Below are 11,494 nucleotides of genomic sequence, written 5' to 3'. Positions count from 1 at the left end.
CTGTAAAAAGGCAACAACTAGAGGTCCTTGGGGTGATGGAAATGTTTTGTATCTTGACTGTATTGATGTCAATATCCTGGATGTGATATTGTACCACATTTTTGCAAGATGTTTCTGTTGGGAAAAATGGGGTAAAGGATACACAAGATCTCCTTGTATTATGTCTTACAACTGCATGTGAATCTACAATTATCACAAAATTTTAAAGGTCTAATTTCAAAATCAAATGGAATTCAGCAACACAGTAAAACATAATGCATCATGACCAAGTGAGTTTCAGTCTGGGAATTCAAGGGTGGTTTAACAATCAAAAATCAATCATTGTAATTCACCTACCATGAAAAAGGAGGGAAATCATGATAGATACATAAAAAAGCATTTTACAAAATTCAACACCCATTCATGGTAAAACTTTCAGCACACTATGAATAGGAGGGAGTGTCTTCTATTTGATAAAGGGCATCTATACCAAAAAAAAAAAAACCAAAAACCAAAAAACAAAACAAAAAAAATCTTCAGCAAATAACACACTTAATGGTAGAATAATGAAAGTTTTCATACACTGAGAGTCTGTGTCAGACAAAGATGGCCATTCTCACCATTTCTATTCAATGTTGCACTGGAGGTCTTAGTGCAATGAGGCAAGCAAAAGAAATCAAAGATTTGAGCTATAGAAATAGAATTACCATTATTTTCATTTTACATGATTGTGTACTAGAAGTCCAGAAGAATCTATAGACAAACTATTAGAATTGATAAGTGAATTCAGAAAGATCAATTGTATTTCCCTATACCAGCAAAAAATAGAACAATAAAGTTTTTAAAACTTCATTATTTGTAATAACAAAACATCAAATACTTAGGAATAAATCTAATGAAAGAGGGCGCCTGGGTGGCTCAGTTGGTTAAGCGACTGCCTTCGGCTCAGGTCATGATCCTGGAGTCCCGGGATCGAGTCCCGCATCAGGCTCCCTGCTCGGCAGGGAGCCTGCTTCTCCCTCCGACCCTCCCCACTCTCATGTGCTCTCTGTCTCTCATTCTCTCTGTCTCAAATAAATAAATAAAATCTTTAAAAAAAAAATCTAATGAAAGATGTGGAAAGCATGTACACTGAAAACTAAAAAAAAAAAAAAAAAAGAACCTCCCTCCAAAATTAAAGAAGATTTAAGTTAAGGGCTAAACCATATTCATGGATTAGAAAACTTAATGTTATAAAGATGTCATTTCTCCCCAGATTAGTCTACAGAGTCAATGTGATCTCACTTAAAAATCACAGCAATTGTTTTTGGTGGCAAAATTGACAAATGGGCCCTAAAATTCAGATGGGAATACAAAGGGCCAAGAATAGTTCACGTTATCTTGAAGGAGAATATAGCTGGAGGACTCTAACAGATATCAAGACCTAGAAAGCTGAAGTAATTAAGACATTGTGATATTGGCACCAGGATATAGAAAGTGACAAAAGGAAAGAATAGAAAATTTGGAAACAGACCTACACATACATAATCACCTAATTTATGACAAAAATGACACTGTAGGTATATTGGCAAGTGTTTTAAGAAATAGATGGTGCTGGATTATTTGGATAGCTATGTAGAAAAAAAAAAATCTTGATCCCTACCTCACATCATACACAGAAATCAGTTCCAGATGGATTACAGATACAAATGTGAAATGTAAAACAATGACGTTTCAGAGGAAACATAGGGGAACAACTTTGTAACCTTGGAGTAGACAAAGATTTCTTAAACAAGGTGAAAAAATGCTATCCATGAAGGAAAAAAAATGGATAATTTGGAGTATATAAAAATAGTGTTTGTTCATGAAAAGATTGGTTTAAGAGAATAATAGGATAACCCAAAGAATGGGAGACTATATTTATAATAGATATATCTGACAAAGGACTCATAATCCAGAGTATATTAGGCAGCCCAACAGAAGAATGTGCAACAAACGAAGAATATCAAGGTGGACAATAAACATGAAAAAGTGTTTAGCTGAATTAGTTACGGGGAAAATGCGAATCAAAGCTATAATGATATGCCACCATACACCCACCAGAATGCGTTAAAGGAAAGAAAATGGAAATGACTAACTTAATATTGGTGAAAATGAGGAGCAGCCCAAACTCTCCTGCCCTGCTGCTTGGTGTATAAATTGGTCCCACTCTGGAAAAGTGTGAGGCAGTATTTGCCAAAGCCCAACATAGGCTTACCCTGCAACCCAACAATTTCGTTACCAAAACAGATGCACAAGAATATTTATAACAGTCCCCTTTATAATAGCCCAAAGCTTGAAGTTACCTTGATATCCAAATATTAGGGTTACTTGGGCAGCTGAATTGGAGACAGTGAGACAGAAGACCAGGAAAGCAGGAGGAGGTTGTGTGGCAGCAGGTTATGCAGGAAATGGTGGTTGAAGCAGCAGAGGGGAGGAGAACCACAAGGAGATAAAGCCCCATGACTTAGAGGTGGGAGGGATCTGGGAGGTGATGGAGAAGCAAAAGCCTAGGCCAAGGCCCTCTAACCAAGGATCCTGGGAGGATGGCTGTCCATTCGCTGAGGAAAGAAACCCTGGAGGAAGAAGTATGGGATGAACATGGAGGATGAGTTTAGTTTGTTCAGCACTAGGATTTGAGATGTCTGTTGGAGCAAGAGAGAAGGCAATTCAGAGATGTATGACACTCCCTAAGCCCTGACTTCTTTGCCCTCAAGTCACTAGAGAGTTCTGGGCAAATGTCATAATGAGAGGAGAGGTGGGCTTGAACATAGGGGCCAACTGGGCTTTGGCCTGATCCAGGGCTGTGTGGAAAGCAGATGGAAGATCAAGAAGCAAGACCAGGTGCTCTGTTCTTTAGTCCTATTGTCTGCCATTGCTGGAGTAGTGTCTTGACCTTTCCAGACTCCAGTTCCCAGCTTTGTTCTTTGGGTTCTCTAAACTGGGTTTTGGCACACATGGAGGAGGGGCGGTGTGGACATCTCTGCCCTTTCCCATAAATCCTCACTGCTCAAGATGGCGCTGATCTCCCTCCTACCGATTCCTCCCTCCTCTTCCTCCAGACTCCATTTCAGGCCATGTTTCCTGAAAAGAGAGTCTGATCTATCCCCTCCCTCCTTTCCCCTGCAGGAATAAATACTCGAAAGACTTTCTAGCTTAGACCTCAGAGGTCACATAAGTTAGGGCCTTCAGTGTGCATATGGGGAAACTGAGGCCCAGAGATAGAAAAGGATCTGTTGAAGGTTACTTTGAAAGAGGTAATGGTGGAGGGTGGGCCAGAACTCAGACCTCCTGGTGCCCCAGGCCTTGATTTCTTCCTCTCCTTTTGAGAAAGAAAAAAAGGAAAAATGAAAGACAAAGAAAGGGGAAAGAGGGCATGACAGAAAGAACTATTAAATAAAAGAGGCACAGGGAGTCAGGAAAGAGACAGGGACAAATTCCAAGAGAGAGCTGAGAGAAAGGGAGAGAGGGAGGGAGACGGGAAATAGATACAGAAAGAGCAAAAGTGAAAGAAGGAAAGAGGGAAAGGGAGAGAAAAAGAGAAAAGAGAAAAATGGAGAGAAAGGAGCCAGTAAGTAGAGCAGGCTGGGCTTCCTGCTCCTGCAGGCACTGGCAGGAGTTGAGCCCACAGCCCTGTATAAGGCAGAGATGGGTGGCCCCAGAAATCCTTACCTGCCAAACTCCATCAGCCCTCAGAGGCCCAAACCAGAACTGAGCAGTTGGTCTAAACAGAAAACAAACAGAGCAGGTGCCTGGGTGGCTCAGTTGGTTAAGTGACTGCCTTCGGCTCAGGTCATGATCCTGGAGTCCCTGGATCGAGTCCCGCATCGGGCTCCCTGCTCAGCAGGGAGTCTGCTTTGCCCTCTGACCCTATCCCCTCTCATGTGTTCTCTCTCATTCTCTGTCTCTCAAATAAATAAATAAAATCTTAAAAAAAAAGAAAGAAAGAAAGAAAACAAACAGAGCAAAATGAAAACACGCTGGCTGAGCCTACCCCCACCCTGGGCTATGGCTCTGTGCATTCATTGGTCCCCCGGAGGCCACTGGGTAAGCAAGGCACAGCTTTTGTAACCCTCCTGTCTCTGCCCCCCCAACCCACAGCCACCCTCCACCAAGAGCCATAGACTCAGCTCAAGATGCCATGGTGGGGAGGGGCAGGGCTCTTGGGCCCTGGGGGGCAAAAGGGGGCCATGCATTCCCTGCCCTTGGCCTAACAGAGAAACAGTAAGGCCAGTGGGGTGGGAGGGTGGCAGGGAGGGGATGCAGTGGGGAAACAGCTTTGTCTCCTTCCCCATACAGGGTTGAGGGTTCTTAACCAGTCCAAAGCATATCCTGGGTGTGGCAAAGGTAAGAAGGCTGGCAGGGCAGGCAAGAGGAGCAGGGTGGTGGACCAGGGTTGGGAAGGGGGCACACTGAACACCTACCATTAGTACCATGTGTTCCTTTTCATCTCCATTGGGCTCTAGAGCTTGAAACCATGAAGAGAAAGTTCCAGTTTACATTATAAACTTAGTATTAATAATGACTCAAGTGATACCTAATATCAGTCTTCTGCTTGGCAGTTACCAAACACACACAGAAAAACTCACTAGCCCTGTTTTGCAGTCCTGTGAATAACTCATGGCCCTATTTTGCAGTCCTGCGAATAACTATTTTACAGATGGGGAAACTGAGGCTCGGGAGGTGAATTGACAAGGTACCCAGCTGGGAAGCGGTTGAGCCTGAGTAGGTGAGACCAGGTCAATGGACTCTGGCTGTGATATAATGACCAGAGCAAATATTCAGGGGTGAAAATGTGCTTACCTAAATTCAGAGGCATCGCCAAGCCCTAGAACCTTCTCATGTCAACCAAGGGAGCAGACAGATGCAAGCAGTGCATGTAGGGGAAGTTGAGAGAAGGGACACGGGGTAGGAGTGACTATGGGCAGGTAGCAGAAGTCCTGGGACAGGGGCCACCTCAAGATCCAGAGAGGTGCTCAGGGGCTGGCACCTCCCTTCAGGATTGGAACGGCTAGGGGCTCAAACAAAAGTATGTAGTCAATAAATATTTATTATTAAGCACTTACACTGATAGTGGTTAGAACACAGATAACAATAGTAGTTACCTTATAGAGTTTGTGAAGACTAAACGTGTTATTTCAAGTAAAGCCCTGGGAAGAGTGCCTGGCACATGGTAAGCCTCACATATTAGCTCCTGATGTCCTTGTCACTGTTGGTTATTTGCCAGGCCTGCACTGAGCACTAGGACAGCATGATGCTGTGAACAAAAGCAGCTGTGGTCCCCACCCTCATGGAGTTTTGAGTATGGTAGGGAAAATGGCCATTAATCACAAAGCACACAACAAAAGTAAAATTACAATAGTAAGAAATGTTGTGGAGGAGAGGTCCACAGTACCATGAGAGTGAAATGCTAGGCAGCATGTCCTAGCCAGGAAAATATAGAGACATTCCCCTGATGAGCTGTGTGCTGACATAGAAGTAGGAGTCAAAACCAGAAAGAGGGAAAGAAAATCATCCAAGCAGAGGACATAGCATGTGCAAAGGCCCAGTGGCAAGAGGGATCTTGGTAAAAGATGTGGATGGAGAGGTAGGCAGGGACCAGAGCAGGGCAGACCCTGTAATCCATGCTCAGGAGTCTCGCCTTTATTGCAAAAACAAAGGGAAACCAGGGAAGAATTTTTTTTTAAGATTTATTTGAGAAAGAATGAGAGCGAGAGCGTGGGGAGTGGGGCAGGGGCAGAGGGAGAGAATCTCAGGCAGACTCCTTGCTGAGCGCAGAGTCCAACACGGGGCTCGATCTCACTACCCATGAGATCATGACCTGAACCAAAACCATGAGTCAGATGCTCAACCAACTGAGCCACCCAGGCGCCCCAAGGAGAGGATTTTAAGGATGGAGTAACATGGTCAGAAAAAGGGGGTGCCTAATTCTAGGTTGGTAGAGATCGCTAGCTTAGAGGTAAGGAGAAGATCCACATACAGCAGGGTGGGTTGGTTTCTTCTATGTGTGGCCTTGGGCAAGTCCCTTTCCCTCCCTGGGCTTCAGTTTCCATCTGATTCTCAAATGGTCTGTGAAGCCTACTTGAGGAGCCATCTTCTCCTTTTCTGTCTGCCTTCAGTCCCTACCCCCTGTTAAGAGGAGAAGGCAGGGAATATACTCTTTTTTTTTTTTTAAGATTTTATTTATTTATTTGACAGAGAGATAGACAGCGAGAGAGGGAACACAAGCAGGGGGAGTGGGAGAGGGAGAAGCAGACTCCCCACTGAGCAGGGAGCCCGATGCGGGGCTCGATCCCAGGACCCTGAGATCATGACCTGAGCCGAAGGCAGACGCTTCACCGACTGAGCCACCCAGGCGCCCCAGGGAAGATACTCTAAATGGAGCCCAGCTCCTCTCCTGTTTTTCCTTCCTCCCTACACCTTCCTAATGCCTGCTCCCTACCACTACACGAGACTGTGGAAAAGAAGGCCATGCGGGGTCAAGTTCTCTCCTCCTCCAACCATGGCTCATCCCTGTCAGCCTCAAGCCATTAAGGGATGGGGACCATTCAAGCCTAAGACCAGAGGAAGCCCAGGGGACTCCCATAGTGGTTGCTGGTTGTGCTGGAAGGCCCAGAACCACAGGCAGCTGGGAGAGGCTGCCCCTGCCAGGATGATGGAGTGGGTGTGACATAAATTTCTCAGGACAGGCAGGGAAAAAACATTTATAGTCCCTCCTTGCCAAGTCTGGTTCCAATCAGGCCCCTGACCAGCCCACTCTGCTCCCTACACCCACCACACCGGGCTGGCTCCTCCAAAAACCAGAGTCATTTAGGGCTTCTGTCTTTCTTCCTCCTCTTCTTACTCTCTAAGAAACATACACAAAGACATACACACACACACACACCCCTCGCCCTTCCAGGCCTCTGTGGACCCACATGAGTGTATACATATGCACATATCCATACACACAGATGGTCCCCTGGGATTCTGTGTCCCCACACACATATACAGATGAACAGATACACACACACACACACACACTTACACTCACACTCACACTGGAGACTGGCCCTGGGTGGGCTGAAGAAGGCTTTAGCCCCAATACCAGCCATGAACCCCAGACAGCAACATCCTCTTGGGTTGGGCACCAGAAGACCCGGGAAGTGCCTTCCTTTGGTTACAACCCTTGAGCAGGGCTGCTTTTCTCCTGCTCCTGTTCTCAGCCCCCTGGCTGCCATGGCAACAAGCCTTCCAGCTCTGCCATCCAAGGCACAGGAATGCCTTCCCTGGAGCTGAGTTAGGCTCTGGCCAGGCTCTGAGCAACCTCAGGAGGCCGAGGCTCACTGAGGGCACCTTGCAGGGCACACTCGCCGGGCTCATGAGCCCCAGCTCCCTTATAGCCTAGCGGCCCAGGGACCTCAGGCAAACCCTCCTCCAACTCAGCTTTACCTTCTTTCCCAGGCTGCTCTGGTTCTCCACCTTAGCCCTGCCCTCTGCCCAGGCCACCAAAGTCCTCCCTCGGCCACCTGAGACATATTTATCTTGATCTGAGTTGAGCAAACTTCTCCTTTCATGGGCCTCTATTTCCTACCTGAATGCTCAGGCCATTTGGTTCCTTCTGGTGAAGCCAGAAGGGGCCCTCTCGTTTACTCGTGATGCATGGATCTGGTCATTGCCCAGCAGGTCCCGGAACTCAGGTCCAGTTCCTCTGCACAGCAGTGGTCTCACACCTGTGGAAGGTCAGGTCACTCCAAACACAACGTGGGGACAACTTGGGGCTAAGGGAATGCATTGACAGCTTTGCTCCTTTCACCCCAGAACAAGCGGAATGGCTTAAAGGAGAGGCTACTTCACAAGTAGAGGGTACCATCCACCCTCCTCGGGAGGCGGTATGATGCAGGGCTTGGGGTGCCAGACCTGGGTTCAAATCCCTCATTACCCTGTGCCAGCCGTGTGAGCTGAGGAACCAAGTCAAACCTATTGGTAGGGTTCTTGTCAAGATCTAATGTGCCCAGAACATGAACCAGAGTCAATACGTGCCCATTCTAGTTTCTTCCCACTAACTCTGCCCCACCGAAATGGAGAGCCCCTAGGGAGAAGGGCAGAAGGAAGAAGGGGACTACCATTTGTTACATTCTTGTATTTTTTACATTCATTACTTGGTGTAATATTCCTTGCTTCTGTACGAGATAGTCAGTATCCATATCCCTGACTCGAAACCCATTTTCTTTGGTTCTTGAGCTCACAAGGGGACATTATCCTATGCTGTGGAGACAGCAGGGGTAGGAGAGAGGAAGATGGGTTGCTTTAAACACTGGTTTTGACAGGGTTGCAGCCTGAGGGAAGAGGGCCTGTCAGGCTCCCCCAGCTGCCTTTTTCCTCTGGGGCCAGTGCGCAAACCAGCTGGCTGCCAGGGCCTGGCCACACGTTGGCTCCAGAGGGACTTGGAGGACAGCTTTATGAGGCAGAAAATCCAGCATCCACCCCTGGGCACAGCAGCAACAGCAAAGTAGTTTGCCTGGCTTGCAGTGGAGGAAACCCCATCCCTCCTGCCCAGATAACTCAGAGTCATGACTACACATGGTCCCAGATATTTCCCAGGTTCCTTGAGCAGGGAAACCTCCAAGAAAGGCTCCAGGGAGGCAGATTTCAGCGGAGCAGAAGGGAAGTCAGAGTTCTGCCAAGGCGGACCAGTTGCTTAGAGGGGAGTGAGTTCCCCGTCACTGTAGGTGTGTGAGCAGACACAAGCTAGAGAAAAGGTTAGCCCCTTCACCCAGGTCAGGGGTTAGCCCAGAGGTAGCTCATGAGAGGTACCCACGAGGTTCAGGGGCTTCCTGAAACTATGTGCAACATTTTGTGTGCTTGTGTGCCTTTATAGGAACTGGCCTCGTTGCTTTCATTGGGTTGTTCAAAGGCATGCCACCCCTGAGGTCACACAGATGGAGCCTTGGACAGGGGCATGTCTTTCAGGTCTGAACCAGTGCGCGATTCTACACTGTTTTCTATGACATCAAATGCTGTCTTATCTTAGTGTGGGTTGACTCTCAGGACAGCCCAGTGAGATGGGTACCACTTTCCAGAGAAAGATTCTGGGGCTCAGAGAAGGAAAGGACCTTACCTAGGTCCCATAGCCACTGAGAGAAGCCAAGACTAGATCCCAGGTCTCCTACTGATGGCCTTTCCCCCCAGACTCCCGCTCTCCATATTCTGTGGGCTGGTCTTCCCAACGCACCCCACGGCCTCATTTGGGACAGTGACCAGGGCTTGGAGAGGGCACAGGAAGAAGAGGTAGAGTGGCAGCCCCTCCTCCACTCCAGAGAACTTCCATTTCTACTTGAACCCTGCTTGCAGCTAGGTGTGACCCCAGGGAAGCTGGGTGGCTGCTACTCAGACCCACACAGATGTGCATGTGTCCTGCATCGGAAGTAGTCGAGCAGTAGGAAGCTGATCTAGGCCGGAAAAAGATGGGGCAGCGCCCTCTCCAGAGTTCAGAGTGCTCAGGGCCAGTGTAAGGAGTTCAGCCTCTCTCCCTATATGCTGCCATTTCTCTGTTAGAATTGAAAAAAAATTAGCATCTTTGTGGAACCCATGGAAACAGATGACTGAGGACAAATGTCCTCCTCTGCACCGCCCCCCCCACCTCCGACTTTTGCTATGTCCCTGAGATGGGGCTGACAGGTGGAGCCAGAGCACTGCAGGCCTCTGCCATTCTAGGGATGGGTTGTGGAGGTGTGCATCCAGAAAGGAGCCAGGAACAAAGGCCGGGAGGTGGGGAGGTAGGCGGTTAGCCAAAAGGCTCATCAAGCAGGGGCAGGGGCTGGCCCTGAGCAGGGGACCCTGGCCAGACAGGCTTACCAAAAGAAGCCCACAGGATGGGAACGTTGCTCCTGAGACCTGGAATACCACAGTCAAAACAGGCTGTGCAGTAAAGCTGTTTCCAGCTGAGCTGCCGAGGCTCTGTGACCCAGGAATGCCCTCTGAGTTTTCTTAAAATCCCTGTACATTTCTGTTCTGGTTATGAAAGCCAAATGTACTCGTCGTGGAGAATCCTGAAAATGATGACAAGTACAAAGAAGAAAATGACTAGCCATGTGACCTGAGGCAAGTCACTTCAACTTTCTGCACCTGTCTCTTCATCTGTAAAATGGGGATAAGGCAGTACTTATCTTGTAGGGTAGTCATAGGGAATAAATATATGTAAAGTGCTGAGTACATACATGAAGTTCCCAGCCCTTCAGAAGTGTTATACAAATGTTACGTTTTTGTTTTTTTCTTTTTAAGTAGGCTCCATGCCCAGTGTGGTGTGCAACACGGGGCTTGAATTCAAGACCCTGAGATGAAGACCTGAACTGAGATTAAGAGTCGGATGCCCAACTGACTGAGCTACCCAGGCCCCACTACAAATGTTAAGTTTTATTATCATAATCCACTACAGTTCCACTACCTAGACTCAGATGCTGTTAACAATTGGTTGATTTTCTTCATCCTTGTATTTGATTATTTGTAGTTCATAAAAAAAAATCAGGATTATACTGTATATATGAATTGGTGTTTTGCATGTTTTAACTTAGCATTATAGCATAACATTTTCTATGTCATTATATACCCTTCAAAACATCCTTACAGACTGTATGTAATTCCATTTTCTAATGTTGGGCATTTAACTTATTAACATTTTTATGGCTAGCTTTTACATACATTTTAACCCAAACTTGCGAATACTTCTTTAGCATGGATTCCTTGAAGTGTAATTATTGGTTTAAAGTCTATACCTGTATTTATGGGTCTTGATATTTCCAAATTGCCCATCGAAAAGGCCGTACCAACAGACACTTCCAGCAGGAGTGTATGAGATGACCCGTCTCAGCACAACCTCGCCAGTATTGACCACTATATTTTTAAGGTTTGCTAAACAGATGGACAAAAAGCCACATTTTCTGTCCACACTTGACTGGTGTCAGGAATGGGATGGAGTGCCAGGGGAAGACTGATAGGTGGAGCTGGCCCTATAGTCTAGAGCTCAGCGAAGGGCCTGAGGAGGGGCAGGCCATGGCTGGGCTCAGACATACTGCCTACCTGGGGAAGAGGCAAGAGTGACCAGGAAAGCTGTGGTCACATGGGGTCACCCAAAGAAACTGAGAAAATCTTCTAATACTAGGGGAATGAAGTCCAACAAGATGTGATTGCCAATCCTTGTAGTTGGCTCAAAATCCTCCCCCAAATTTGTGTGGTGTTCCCTGCCTGGCTCGACAAGGATAATTATAATGTAAATTGGGCTTTGGAAATGCAAATATTGATACAGAGCTGCACAGAGTGACATGGCTTCTGAACACTGGAGGCCCGAATAATGACTCTGGACTCTGGCTGAAAAGGAACCACAGAAGCTTTCAGAGAAAGGGAAGATGGGGAGGCCACAGAGCTCTGAGAGCAGCTGGGTGGGCTGTGGAAGGCACAGCTCAGGCAGGCCTCCCAGGCCTATGCAGACACTGGCTGGAGCTCATGGCCGGACTTGGAG

Source organism: Mirounga angustirostris, unplaced genomic scaffold (genome assembly GCF_029215605.1).
Source record: "Mirounga angustirostris isolate CCGP_5_RB_7025 unplaced genomic scaffold, mMirAng1.0.hap1 SCAF_11, whole genome shotgun sequence".
NCBI lineage: Eukaryota > Metazoa > Chordata > Mammalia > Carnivora > Phocidae > Mirounga > Mirounga angustirostris.
The sequence above is the reverse complement of the archived record's forward strand: the minus strand, read 5'-3'. Positions refer to the sequence as shown.